Raw genomic sequence first — 14,107 nt, forward strand, 5'->3', positions numbered from 1 at the left:
ACAACAAACAAAGCAATACTGAAATTCACTCACCTAGAAGTGAATTTCATACATCTTAGATTTGCTTTTAGTGACGTTCCCATCTAGCCTTCTAGGATACTGGGAGTTGGAGTCCAAAAAGGGTCATTTTCCCCCAACTCTTGATTCCATCTAATTCCAAACTCCACATTCTTTCCGGTCGTACAACTATGTGTCATTCCCAATATTATTGCCCCGGGTCTGATGGTTGTGGAAGTGCCAATTACAGCGGTTTCCACTTAAAGGTATTGGCAGGCCACAGCCTTTATGTTCCATCTCTATGTAGATTTCCTTTTTTATTATTATTCCTGCCTGTCTCCATAACCGCCGCCTCCTCTTTTCCGTAACTTAAATGTTTTAAAAGGGTTTCCTCGTCTGTACTTAACAGTGAGCGAAATTAAAAAGAAACAGTGGGAAATATTGGAAAATGAAGTGCATTCGGTATAATAAATTTAAAATGAACACAAAGCGGGCCAGATTGAAAGCAATATCAGTTTTGGCTTCGGGGTATTAATAAAGGACTGGGCAAGGCTCGGATTTGGGGCAGGAGGAATGAGTGGGAGAAAGACACTAGTGTGAGTGTGAGTTTTGTGTATGTGTGTGTATATATATATATTCCGCTCCCATTAAAACTGGATGGCGCTTTTTCAATATTAAAAGCAGGGAGGTGATGAAATTTCAGAGCCACGCAAGGCAGGGTCAAAGACTAATTTCATTTCTCTCTTTCGGGTTCTTTTTATTATTTTTTTCCCCTTTCTTTCCTGGTCAGCATTCTGTCGATAATTAATCAAAAGCGGTGTTTCTTAATGAAACACTTTTCATAAGGTGATAATGAGCAGGAAAAGAAAAAGGGAGGGTTGGAGACAGAGACATCAATGGCAAGAGAACCAGACTGGAATGGAGGCAGATTCCTAGGAGAAAGGATAAAAGTGTTGACAACTGCAGCGAAAACTGGTAGAGCCTCCATAAGTGCGTCTACACTGTAGAATTAACACAGTTTGACATCACTTTAACTGCCATGGTTTAACTGCCAGGTCGAAAAAAGTCAAACTGAGGCTGAATCTAGACCAGCCATGGACAAACTTCAGCCTCAAGCAACTGAGGAGAAAAAGTAAAGGGCTGAGGTTGTTAGGAATTGTGGGAGTTGTAGTCCAAAACACGAGGGCCAGAGTTTGCTCATGCCTGATCCAGACTGATATATAACACAATTTGAATCGCATTATACAGACAATGGAGACCCTTGTCATGCAGTTCAATGCAGGCCAAACTGAATGAAATGGGTCCCAACCTGTGGTCCGTGGACCACCAGTGGTCCACAAGAACTAAAATATGGTCCACGGCCTCACTGTTACTACACTGTTGCAATGAGAGCAACTGGGCTCGCGAAACCCTCTTATAGTTCCAGCGTATAAGATGACAAGGGTTCAATATTCATATCCCAAACTCTATATTTTAACTGAAAACGTTAGGGATCATCTTATGCCCAGATGTCTAGGACGACTTGGCGTATAAGATGACCCCCAACTTTTCCAGTTAAAATACAGAGTTTGGGATATACTCGCCATATAAAATTTGGCCTGGAAGTTTCAGCACCCACCCTATAAGACGACCCCCGACTTTTAAGAAGATTTTCCTGGGTTAAAAAATAGTCTTATACGCCAGATAATACAGGACTGTAAATATGGTTTTCTGTGGGTGAGCAGATGGTGACTACGGCAACTGGGTGTATAAGATGACCCCCAATTTTTCCAGTTAAAATATAGAGTTTGGGATATACTCGCCACGTAAGACTTGGCTCGGACGTTTCAGCACCCACCCTATAAGATGACATCTAGCATATAAGACGACCCCCAACTTTTGAGAAGATTTTCCTAGGTTAAAAAATAGTCTTATACGCCAGAAAATACAGAACTGTAAATATGGTTTTCTGTGGGTGAGCAGATGGCGACTACGGGATGGCATTTGTTCTGCCTTATGGAATGCCTTGCCGCCCTAGATGAGAGCCATGCGTGAGTTAGGGCCTTTTACCCTAGCACTCAAGACCTGGCTCTTTACTAGAGCTTTTAATCTATGTTAATTTTATCAATATTTGCATACATGTATTTTTATCCTTTACAATTTAATCTTGTAAATCGCATAGAGCATCGTGGATGGAGGGCGATTAATAAGTAATTAAATGATGATGATGATGATGATGATGTATCATAAACTAGAGCTGATGTGGTTTATTAGATGCAATTTTCTGAATCAGCACCCCAAATAACTAAACTGAATCTAAAGTTGACCAAAAATTGAGTTGTGACCGTTTTGCTACTACTGTTGGAGAGTGGTCCCTGGTCAAAGTGGACCCTAGTCAAAGTGGTCCCTGGTCAAGGTGAACCCTGGTCAAGTGGTCCCTGGTCAACATGATCTCTGGTCAAGTGGGTCCCTAGTCAAAGTGGTCCCTGATCAACATGGTCCCTGGTTAAAGTGATCTCTGGTCAATGTGGTCCCTGCTCAACATTGTCTCTGGTCAAGGTGGTCCCAAGTCAATGTGGTCCCTGATCAACATAGTCCATGGTCACGTGGGTCCCTAGTCAAAGTGGTCCCTGATCAACATGGTATCTGGTCAAGTGGGTCACTAGTCAAAGTGGTCCCTGATCAACATGTCTCTGGTCAAGTGGGTCCCTAGTCAAAGTGGTCCCTGATCAACATGGTCCCTGGTTAAAGTGATCTCTGGTCAATGTTGTCCCTGCTCAACATTGTCTCTGGTCAAGGTGGTCCCAAGTCAATGTGGTCCCTGATCAACATAGTCCATGGTCAAGTGGGTCCCTAGTCAAAGTGGTCCCTGATCAACATGTCTCTGGTCAAGTGGGTCCCTAGACAAAGTGGTCCCTGATCAACATGGTATCTGGTCAAGTGAGTCCCTAGACAAAGTGGTCCCTGATCAACATGGTATCTGGTCAAGTGGATCACTAGTCAAAGTGGTCCCTGATCAACATGTCTCTGGTCAAGTGGGTCCCTAGACAAAGTGGTCCCTGATCAACATGGTATCTGGTCAAGTGAGTCCCTAGACAAAGTGGTCCCTGATCAACATGTCTCTGGTCAAGTGGGTCCCTAGTCAAAGTGGTCCCTGATCAACATGGTATCTCGTCAAGTGGGTCACTAGTCAAAGTGGTCCCTGATCAACATGTCTCTGGTCAAGTGGGTCCCTAGTCAAAGTGGTCCCTGATCAACATGGTCCCTGGTTAAAGTGATCTCTGGTCAATGTGGTCCCAAGTCAATGTGGTCCCTGATCAACATAGTCCATGGTCAAGTGGGTCCCTAGTCAAAGTGGTCCCTGATCAACATGGTATCTGGTCAAAGTGGTCCCAAGTTAAAGTGATTCCTTGTCAGCATGGTCGCTGGACAAAGTGGTCCCTGATCAAGTGGTCTCTGTTCAGCATTATACAGACAGTGGAGACCCCTATAATGCAGTTCAGTTCAGATCAAACTGCACAATATGGGTCTACACCAGGCATGGGCAAACGTGGGCCTTCCAGGTGTTTTGGGCTCCAGCTCCCACAATTCCTCACCCCTGAACTATTGTTCAACTGCATCTCCCATCATTCCCTGGCTATGTAGATTAGGGGCTACTGGGAGTTATAATCCAAGAGCCTCTGTCATTTTGCATCAATTCGAGCCACGACTGCTGCTTCGAGGCCCCAATAAATGCAAATTAAAAGGGAATTAATCTTCACATTGAGGACTCAGGGAGGGCCTTTCCCGTTTCCTTTTGGCAACAAAACCCTGCTTTTCCAGCAAGGAAGGAGGCATAATTTAAATCTCTATATTTTTGGAGTTGCTGTGAGTTTGGTGTTGCTGTTTCCCCGACCAAAAAAAAAAATACAATTAAGAGGTTGAAGAGTAAATGAAACTAATGAAGAAAATTAACAGCAATTAGTGCCGTCTGGGCCTTTCAAAGGTTCGCTGGGGCGAGGCGAGCGGAGCATATCTACTGACAATTAAAAATGATACTTTATGCATAAAACAAAGGGAAAATTAGGCTCTGGAATGATATTAAACAGTCTAAAAATTAACTGGGAGGAAAAAAAATTGTAATAAGTGGGGGATTAAAGGGGGGGAAAACCTGGCATTAATTCATGGCTATGAATACCGAACCCTTGTCGGAGCCGCCACATCGAGGTAAGCTGAGCTTTTAATTAATATTTGGCTGCAACGTCCCTTATTCAAGAATGTAATTACGCCATAAACAGACAGCAAACGTTTGTACAAATAACCCGCAGGTGAGATTTGAACTACAAAAAAAAGCCAAATATCTTAGGATTGAGATCCAAACAGGCGAACATCTAAGTTGGCACTTGAACAACAACAAAATATATACCTTTCTTTTCAAGGAGAGCGCTGCCTTTATTCCAATATTGTCTCTTCCTCGCCTCTAATCCCGACGTGAATGACAGGCCTCGGTTTCCCTAAATTGTGCATTTCTCTTGGAAAAAAGGGGGGAAACCCTGTAAACTTTCAGATAAAGCCCCGAACGACGGCAGGAGGTTGTTGAAAAGATCAGATTACTGATAGTTATTGAAAGTCGCCCCCTCCCCAAATAGGATTTTCCAAACCGGGCGCTCTTGCGCCTTTAATAGAATTCCAGATAATCTTTTATCGCAACAAGACACCCATAGAATTATTTAAACAGATCCGGGGCTGCTCCGGCAGCAAATTTCAATTATTCTAATGCTTTAATAAATGTGGCGCATGTGTGTGTGTGTGTCTGCACACGCTTGTATTAAATTCCGGCTCCTTAATCCAAATTTTTGCAATTTAGCCGCTCCGCTTTGCTTTGCTTTCATTGCAGCTCTGTCTACATTCAGATATTTGCATCTCTCTTTTTGGAAAAGATTTATATGGGATCCTATTGTCAGTCTACCTTGTCAGTTTGAACCGCTGAATCTAAAATTGTAATTTATTAGGACGATTGGTTTTAACGTCTTTTAATCCTATTGCCTATGTCTTTTAATATATGTGTTTTCATAGTCTTAGGTTTCTATCTGTGTTTTTTAACTGGGTTATACCCTGCCTTGGTCTTTACAAGAGGTGGGAAATAAATTATTATTATTATTATTATTATTATTATTATTATTATTATTATTATTATTATTATTATTATTACACAGCAAACAAGATAGACATGCTGGATTTCGTATCCCAAAATCACAAGTCGAACACTTCCCAAGTGTCTAGGACTGTGTGATTATTATTATTATTATTATTATTATTATTATTATTGTTATTATTATTATTATTATTTTATTATGACACAGCAAACAAGATAGACAAGCTGGATTTTACATCACAAAATCACAAGTCGAACACTTCCCAAGTGTCTAGGACTGTGTGATGTATTTTCGGATGATGCACGCAGATCCCAGTCGAGTGGCCTTTTGCAGTTGGCAGATCGTAATTTTGTCAATGTCTATTGTTTCCAAATGCCGGCTGAGATCTTTTGGCACGGCACCCAGTGTGCCCATCACCACCGGGACCACCTATTCTGGTTTCTGCCAGAGTCTTTGAAGTTCAATCTTGACGTCCTGATAGCGGCTGAGTTTTTCCCTATTATTATTATTATTATTATTATTATTTGAAACACACACTTGCTTATCCAACGTTCTGGATTATCCAACGCATTTTTGTAATCAATGTTTTCAATACATCGTGATACTTTGGTGCTAAATTCATAAATACAGTAATTACTACATAGCATTACTACTTATTGAACTACTTTTTCTGTCAAATTTGTTGTCTAACATGATGTTTTGGTGCTTAATTTGTAAAATCATAACCTAATTTGATGTTTAATAGGCTTTTCCTTAATCCCTCCTTATTATCCAACATATTTGCTTATCCAACGTTCTGCCGGCCCGTTTATGTTGGATAAGTGAGACTCTACTGTACTGTAAATAAATAAATAAATGAAATAAACAGATTTTTTTTTAATTTGAAATTTTGAAAATGTGATATAAATTTTTTTTGCTTCTTCGCCAATATGCGTCTTTCGGGCTCTCTTTTTTCCTTGTGTTGTCGAAGGCTTTCATGGCTGGGATCACAGGGTTGTTGTATGTCTTTCGGGCTGTGTGGCCATGTTCCAGAAGCATTCTCTCCTGACGTTTCGCCCACATCTATGGCAGGCATCCTCAGAGGTTGTGAGGTCTGTTTGAAACTAGGCAAGTGGTGTATGTATGTTTGACCTGTACATTGCTGTGAGTTTTCCGGGCTGTGTGGCCACGTTCCAGAAGCATTCTCTCCTGACGTTTCGCCCACATCTATGGCAGGCATCCTCAGAGGTTGTGAGGTCTGTTTGAAACTAGGCAAGTGGTGTATGTATGTTTGACCTTTACATTGCTGTGAGTTTTCCGGGCTGTGTGGCCACGTTCCAGAAGCATTCTCTCCTGACGTTTCGCCCACATCTACGGCAGGCATCCTCAGAGGTTGTGAGGTCTGTTTGAAACTAGGCAAGTGGTGTATGTATGTTTGACCTGTACATTGCTGTGAGTTTTCCGGGCTGTGTGGCCACGTTCCAGAAGCATTCTCTCCTGACGTTTCGCCCACATCTGTGGCAGGCATCCTCAGAGGTTGTGAGGTCTGTTTGAAACTAGGCAAGTGGTGTATGTATGTTTGACCTTTACATTGCTGTGAGTTTTCCGGGCTGTGTGGCCACGTTCCAGAAGCATTCTCTCCTGACGTTTCGCCCACATCTACGGCAGGCATCCTCAGAGGTTGTGAGGTCTGTTTGAAACTAGGCAAGTGGTGTATGTATGTTTGACCTTTACATTGCTGTGAGTTTTCCGGGCTGTGTGGCCACGTTCCAGAAGCATTCTCTCCTGACGTTTCGCCCACATCTACGGCAGGCATCCTCAGAGGTTGTGAGGTCTGTTTGAAACTAGGCAAGTGGTGTATGTATGTTTGACCTTTACATTGCTGTGAGTTTTCCGGGCTGTGTGGCCACGTTCCAGAAGCATTCTCTCCTGACATTTCGCCCACATCTACGGCAGGCATCCTCAGAGGTTGTGAGGTGTGTTTGAAACTAGGCAAGTGGTGTATGTATGTTTGACCTTTACATTGCTGTGAGTTTTCCGGGCTGTCTGGCCACGTTCCAGAAGCATTCTCTCCTGACGTTTCGCCCACATCTGTGGCAGGCATCTTCAGAGGTTGTGAGGTCTTTTTTTCTTCCTTCCTTCTTTCTTTCTTTCCTGAGGAAATAATTGCCTTAACAACACCAGAAGGAACAGAGCCCAAGTTGCAAATGTTGAGGATATTTTCCGACTTAGGAGAAGGAAGAGAGGCAAGTATTTGGTGAAGATACGGAGAAAAACACGAAGAGTAGAAGATGGCGCTTTGGGGGAGGAAAAGGAAAAGAGGGGAAATTAGAGAGAAATCTTTTGTTTCAATATTTATTTCCAGAGAGGTTAATACCTCCTCTCTTTAAAAGGGAACAGCAGGTGAAGAAGGGAAAGGGCGGCCTTTGCAGATCCTCCAGCCTCCGCTCGACTCAAACGAGGCAGATTAGCAAGCAGTGGGAGAGAAACAACGTTTTAAATTATCATCCCATTATTGGAGGTGGAGAAGGGAAGGAAAAAAAGGAAGGAGGGAGACAGAGAAGGAGGAGAAGGCAGCTTATAGAGAGGGACTTTCTCCTTCCATCTCTCCAAAGAGGAGAAAGAAGAGGGTGAGAGGGCGGAGAAAAGCCTTCCCTGCCTTGGCTCTGCTGAAAAGTCCAGGAATCGAAGACTGATGGGCAGAGAGTTGGGTTCGACTCTCCTCCAGGAACCCTCCGTCTCCAAGCCAACCCTCTCAGGGCCTTTCCAGACCGGCCCTGAAAATAGGACATTATCTATAAAATACCCTATATACTCGAGTATAAGCCGACCTGAATATAAGCCGTGGCACCTACTTATATCACAAAACTGGAAAAACCTATTGACTCGAGTATAAGATGAGGGTGGGAAATGCAGCAGCTACTGGCAAATTTCAAATACAGTAGAGTCCCACTTATCCAAGCTAAATGGGCCGGCAGAAGCTTGGATAAGCGAATATCTTGGATAATAAGGAGGGATTAAGGAAAAGCCTATTAAACATCAAATTAGGTTATGACGTTACAAATTAAGCACCAAAGCATCACGTTATACAACAAATTTGACAGAAGAGATAGTTCAATACACAGTAATGTTATGTTGTAATTACTGTATTTACAAATTTAGCACCAAAATATCACGATATATTGAAAACATTGACTACAAAAATGCATTGGATAATCCAGAGGCTTGGATAAGCGAGGCTTGGATAAGTGAGACTCTACTGTATAAATATAAATATAAAAAGGGAAAGGTTTCCCCTGACGTTAAGTCCAGTCATGTCTGTCTCTGGGGGTTGGGGCTCATCTCCATTTCTAAGCCGAAGAGACGGCTTTGTCCGTAGACACCTCCAAGGTCATGTGGCCACTGGCATGACTGCATGGAATGCCGTTACCTTCCCGCTGGAGCGATACCCAGGCTGTGGAGCAGGCTGTTGAGCAACCAGCTGCAGCCAGCTGCAACAAATCACTCTGACCAAGAGGTCATGATTTCGAGGCCAGCTCGGAGCCCCGCGTTTGTCTTGTCTTTGTTCTACGTTAAGGCATTGAATCTTTGCCTATATGTGTAATGTGATCCGCCCTGAGTCCCCTTCGGGGTGAGAAAGAAAGGCGGAATATAAATACTGTAAATAAATAAATGCCTATTGATCTACTCACATTTGCATGTTTTCGAACTGCTAGGTTGGCAGGAGCTGGGGCTAACAGCAGGCGCTCACTCCGCTCCCGGGATTTGAACCTGGGACCTTTTGGTCCGCAAGTTCAGCAGTTCAATGCTTTAACACACCTCGCCACCGGAGCTCCCCAAAAAATAAATATAGGTAAAGGTAAAGGTTTTCCCCTGACATTAAGTCCAGTCGTGTCTGACTCTGGGGGTTGGTGCTCATCTCCATGTCTAAGCCGAAGAGCCAGCGTTGTCCGTAGACACCTCCAAAGTCATGTGGCCATTGGCATGACTGCATGGAACGTCGTTACCTTCCTGCCGGAGTGGTACCTATTAATCTACTCACATTGGCATGTTTTCGAACTGCTAGGTTGGCAGGAGCTGGGGCTAACAGCGGGCGCTCATTCTGCTCCCGGGATTTGAATCTGGGACCTTTTGGTCCGCAAATTCAGCAGTTCAGCGCTTCAATGAGTCTCCTCAGTGAGTCTTCTCAGTGAAGTGAGGAGCAGAACACTCTGCTTTAAGCATTGTGTGTCCTCAGGGGAAAGAAGTAAAGCTGTGGCTGCTGTTTTACTCAGCACTATATAAGCCATACCCAAAAAAATAAGACATAGTGAAGTCTTCTCAGTGAAGTGAGGAGCAGAGCACTCTGCTTTAAGCATTGTGTGTCCTCAGGGGAAAGAAGTAAAGCTGTAACTGTTGTTTTACTAAACACTATATAAGCCATACCCCGAAAATAAGACATAATGATAGGCGTTGCTATGGAGTGTACAAGGTCAGCTCCTCCTGTCAGGTCGTGGTCATTCTGTATGTGCTGTAAACTGAGGCATAGAGGGAGACATAGAAAGTATAAGTAAAAGTCTCCTCAGTGAAGTGAGGAGCAGGACGCTGTGCTTTAGGCATTGTGTGTCCTCAGGGGAAAGAAGTAAAGATGTGGCTACTGTCTTACTCAGCACTATATAAGCCATACCCCAAAAATAAGACATAGTGTGTCCTCAGGAGAAAGAAGTAAAGATGTGGCTACTGTTTTACTCAGCACTATATAAGCCATACCCCGAAAATAAGACATAGTGTGTCCTCAGGAGAAAGAAGTAAAGATGTGGCTACTGTCTTACTCAGCACTATATAAGCCATACCCCGAAAATAAGACATAGTGTGTCCTCAGGAGAAAGAAGTAAAGATGTGGCTACTGTTTTACTCAGCACTATATAAGCCATACCCCGAAAATAAGACATAGTGTGTCCTCAGGAGAAAGAAGTAAAGATGTGGCTACTGTTTTACTCAGCACTATATAAGCCATACCCCGAAAATAAGACATAGTGTGTCCTCAGGAGAAAGAAGTAAAGATGTGGCTACTGTTTTACTCAGCACTATATAAGCCATACCCCGAAAATAAGACATAGTGTGTCCTCAGGAGAAAGAAGTAAAGATGTGGCTACTGTTTTACTCAGCACTATATAAGCCATACCCCGAAAATAAGACATAGTGTGTCCTCAGGAGAAAGAAGTAAAGATGTGGCTACTGTTTTACTCAGCACTATATAAGCCATACCCCGAAAATAAGACATAGTGTGTCCTCAGGAGAAAGAAGTAAAGATGTGGCTACTGTTTTACTCAGCACTATATAAGCCATACCCCGAAAATAAGACATAGTGTGTCCTCAGGAGAAAGAAGTAAAGATGTGGCTACTGTTTTACTCAGCACTATATAAGCCATACCCCGAAAATAAGACATAGTGTGTCCTCAGGAGAAAGAAGTAAAGATGTGGCTACTGTTTTACTCAGCACTATATAAGCCATACCCCGAAAATAAGACATAGTGTGTCCTCAGGGGATAGAAGTAAAGCTGTAGCTGCTTTTTTATTCAGCACTGTGGGTCACTCTCCCACAGGACTAACCAGTAACAGTCTGTGGGTCTCTCTCACTCCACACAAATACCAGTAAAGCTGCTGCTCCCCAGTACTGACCAGTAACAATCTGTGGGTCTCTCTCACCCCACACCAACACCAGGGGATAGAGAAAAAGCTTCAGCACGAAATCTGCTACTGAGCCGAGAGAGATAATCCCATAAATGCAGGTTGTTGTACCATAGTTAACAAAAATAAGACATCCCCTGAAAATAAGACATAGTGTATCTTCTTGAGGAAAAATAAATATAAGACAGTGTCTTATTTTTGGGGAAATATGGTATATCCCAGGATCCGATCCCAGGTTTTCTGCTTTCACCTGGATTATATGAGTCCTCACTGCAAGATAATCTGGGATAAACAGAAAACCTGGGATCAGATCCTGGGATATAGGGCCTTTGCACAGCACAACCAAAATAATTACCATCCAATTAGTCACTGTTATCATTCGGAGAATGGGGATGTACAGGTCACAAGATGTATGTGTGTCCATGGACTGATAGATGTAGATGATAGATAAGATGGATAAATAGATATAGACAGATATGAGAGATAGATATGGAGAGATGATAAATAGAGCTAGAGAAGAGGGAGCTATGATAGATATGATGGATATAGATAGAGCAGTCATGGGCAAACTTTGGCCCTCCAGGTGATTTGGACTTCAACTCTCACAATTCCTAACTGATAGATGTGGGCAAAACGTCAGGAGGGAATGCTTCTGAAACAGGGCCATACAGCCTGGAAAACTCACAGCAACCCACACATTTCATGTATGTGAACAGATAGATATATGAACAGCAATGTATACACACACAAGCCAGTTTGGCATAGTAGTTCGAATATTAGACGAGGACATTGGAGACCAGCGTTCGATAGCCTCGTCAGTCATGGAAACCCACTGCCGCCCATTCCCAAGTCATGCTCTCTCAGCCTCTTGCCAAGAAAAAACTTAGCATATGACTTAAAGGCACACATAGTTACCAGTAAGGTAAAGGTTTCCCCTGACGTTAAGTCCAGTCGTGTCTGACTCTGGGGGTTGGTGCTCATCTCCATTTCTAAGCCGAAGAGTCGGCGTTGTCCGTAGACACCTCCAAGGTCATGTGGCCGGCATGACTGCATGGAGCTCTGTTACCTTCCTGCTGGAACGGTACCTATTGGTCTACTCACATTGGCATGTTTTCGAACTGCTAGGTTGGCAGGAGCTGGGGCTAACAGCGGGCGCTCATTCTGCTCCCTGGATTTGAACCTGGGACCTTTCGGTCTGCAAGTTCAGCAGCTCAGCACTTTAACACACTGGGCCACCAGATATATATATATTGTATATACATATAATATTAATAATTATACCCTATAATAATAATTATATATTATATATTACATGTAATACTACATGTAATACTACTAATATTATAGTATAGTGGTATAGTACAATACAGCACTATATAATGTTAATATTGTTAATGTGGGATTTGTGTATTGGTAGTGTTTAAATGAAATTTGTGTCTGGCATGTTTTGCATACTGATTGCATCATCCAGAGTATGCTCAGTCTTAATGACTGAGAAGCTGTGTTGACCTTGATGTGTGGCTGGAACCTGGGGAGTGTCCAGACACAAGTGTGTTTGTACATTACTGATTGCATCAGTTGAGATCTTGCTCTGTTCTGAGTTGTGTCTGCCTAGAGTGAAAGCCAAGTCCTGTTTTCGTCTGCAAGTCTGTTTGTCTTGTACAATAAAGCTTTGTATATATTTTTAACATCGTCTCTGACGTCTCTTTGTTCTGCGCTCCATTGACAACATACAACTGCTGCTACGCTGCGAATTACTCTGACAAATATTGTGCTATGCTAATCATATAATATGTTGTATGTACAGTACATATAATTTCTAAGCCACCCTGAGTCCTCTTCGGGATGAGAAGAGCGGGATATAAATGTAGTAAATAAATAAATGAACGATACGAGTGATATATCCTAACTGGTTGTATCGTTTTCATAAAGCTTATCAAGTCACAAATTGAAAGGAAAAAGGCAACAATGCAGGCATGGGCCCTCGAGGTGTTTTGGACTTCAACTCCCAGAATTCCTCTTGATCTACTCACATTGGCATGTTTTCGGACTACATACATACAATTAAATGGGATGGAGAAACTGATAGATAGAACTGGCCAACACACATTTCGGTGTCTCAAATGTGCCACCGAAATGGGTATATTTGTCCTGCCAGTTCCAAAAATGGCACCAGTTCCCCGCTATCAGTTCTAGATTTTGAAGTACAGTAGAGTCTCACTTATCCAACACTCGCTTATCCAACGTTCTGGATTATCCAACGCATTTTTGTAGTCAATGTTTTCAATACATCATGATATTTTGGTGCTAAATTCGTAAATACAGTAATTACAACATAGCATTACTGCATATTGAACTACTTTTCCTGTCAAATTTGTTGTTAAATATGATGTTTTGGTGCTTAATTTGTAAAATCATAACCTAATTTGATGTTTAATAGGCTTTTCCTTAATCCCTCCTTATTATCCAACATATTCGCTTATCCAACGTTCTGCCGGCCCGTTTACGTTGGATAAGCGAGACTCTATTGTATGTTTCTTATGTGACTGAGCGGGAAAAGGAAAGGGCCTGGAGCTGTTAGGAATGGTGGGAGTTGGAGTCCAAAACACTTAAAAAGAAGGCCCAAGTTGGCTCATGCCTTTAATAAACACCTTTATACTCATCTGGATGGAAAAGACTAAACAGTTCCAGGAGTTGCAATGAAATTTTATTATGGTTTCCTCCTGTTTCTTTCTGTCTTTCTACCCTCCCTTTCGCCCTTCTTCGCTCCCTCCATTTTTTTTTTGTACTCATCTGTTAACTAGACAAATAGATTCGCAGCTGAGGATTATCTGATAATCGTATTTTATGAACTGCGAGCACCAACCCTGCAAATATTTAGTTTTATTATCTGGCGGAGGAAATCAAAGAGGCGTCCAAATTTCCGCCCCACATCCCCCCCTTGAAATAGACTCTTTAAACCCAAGAAAGTTTACATCTTAAGACGTTTAGAGGGAGAAGCAACGAAGTTTGGGGAAGTTTCTTTGTCTTCCTTTATTTCCCCCCCTAAATTATTTATTATTTTCGAAAGGCAGTAAACATTTCCCTGTGTTTGACCGGCGTAATTGTGCAAATCTTATTAGCAATATGCATATATTTACTGTCGTGCTAGCCAGTGTTAAATGGATTTTAAATTATATAATTACCAGCAGCTCTCTAGTCCTAAATGGATATTGGAAGGAGGGAGGGGAGGCCAAGAGGTTTTTCAATACAAGGATTTCTCCGCCTTGTCTCTTTCTGGGCCTTTTCCAATATTTTGACATTACAGTAGAGTCTCACTTATCCAACATAAACTGGCCGGCAGAATG

The 14,107-nt window shown here is 42.4% G+C and overlaps 1 protein-coding gene across 1 annotated transcript in view; it reads right to left on the minus strand.

The window, feature by feature from the left end:
* The window catches only part of uncx (UNC homeobox), a 74,758-nt gene that overhangs the window by 26,760 nt on the left and 33,891 nt on the right, over positions 1-14,107 (minus strand). The gene's annotated exons all lie outside the window — the stretch shown is intronic.

This window comes from Anolis carolinensis, unplaced genomic scaffold (assembly GCF_035594765.1).
Source record: "Anolis carolinensis isolate JA03-04 unplaced genomic scaffold, rAnoCar3.1.pri scaffold_13, whole genome shotgun sequence".
Classification (NCBI taxonomy): domain Eukaryota; kingdom Metazoa; phylum Chordata; class Lepidosauria; order Squamata; family Dactyloidae; genus Anolis; species Anolis carolinensis.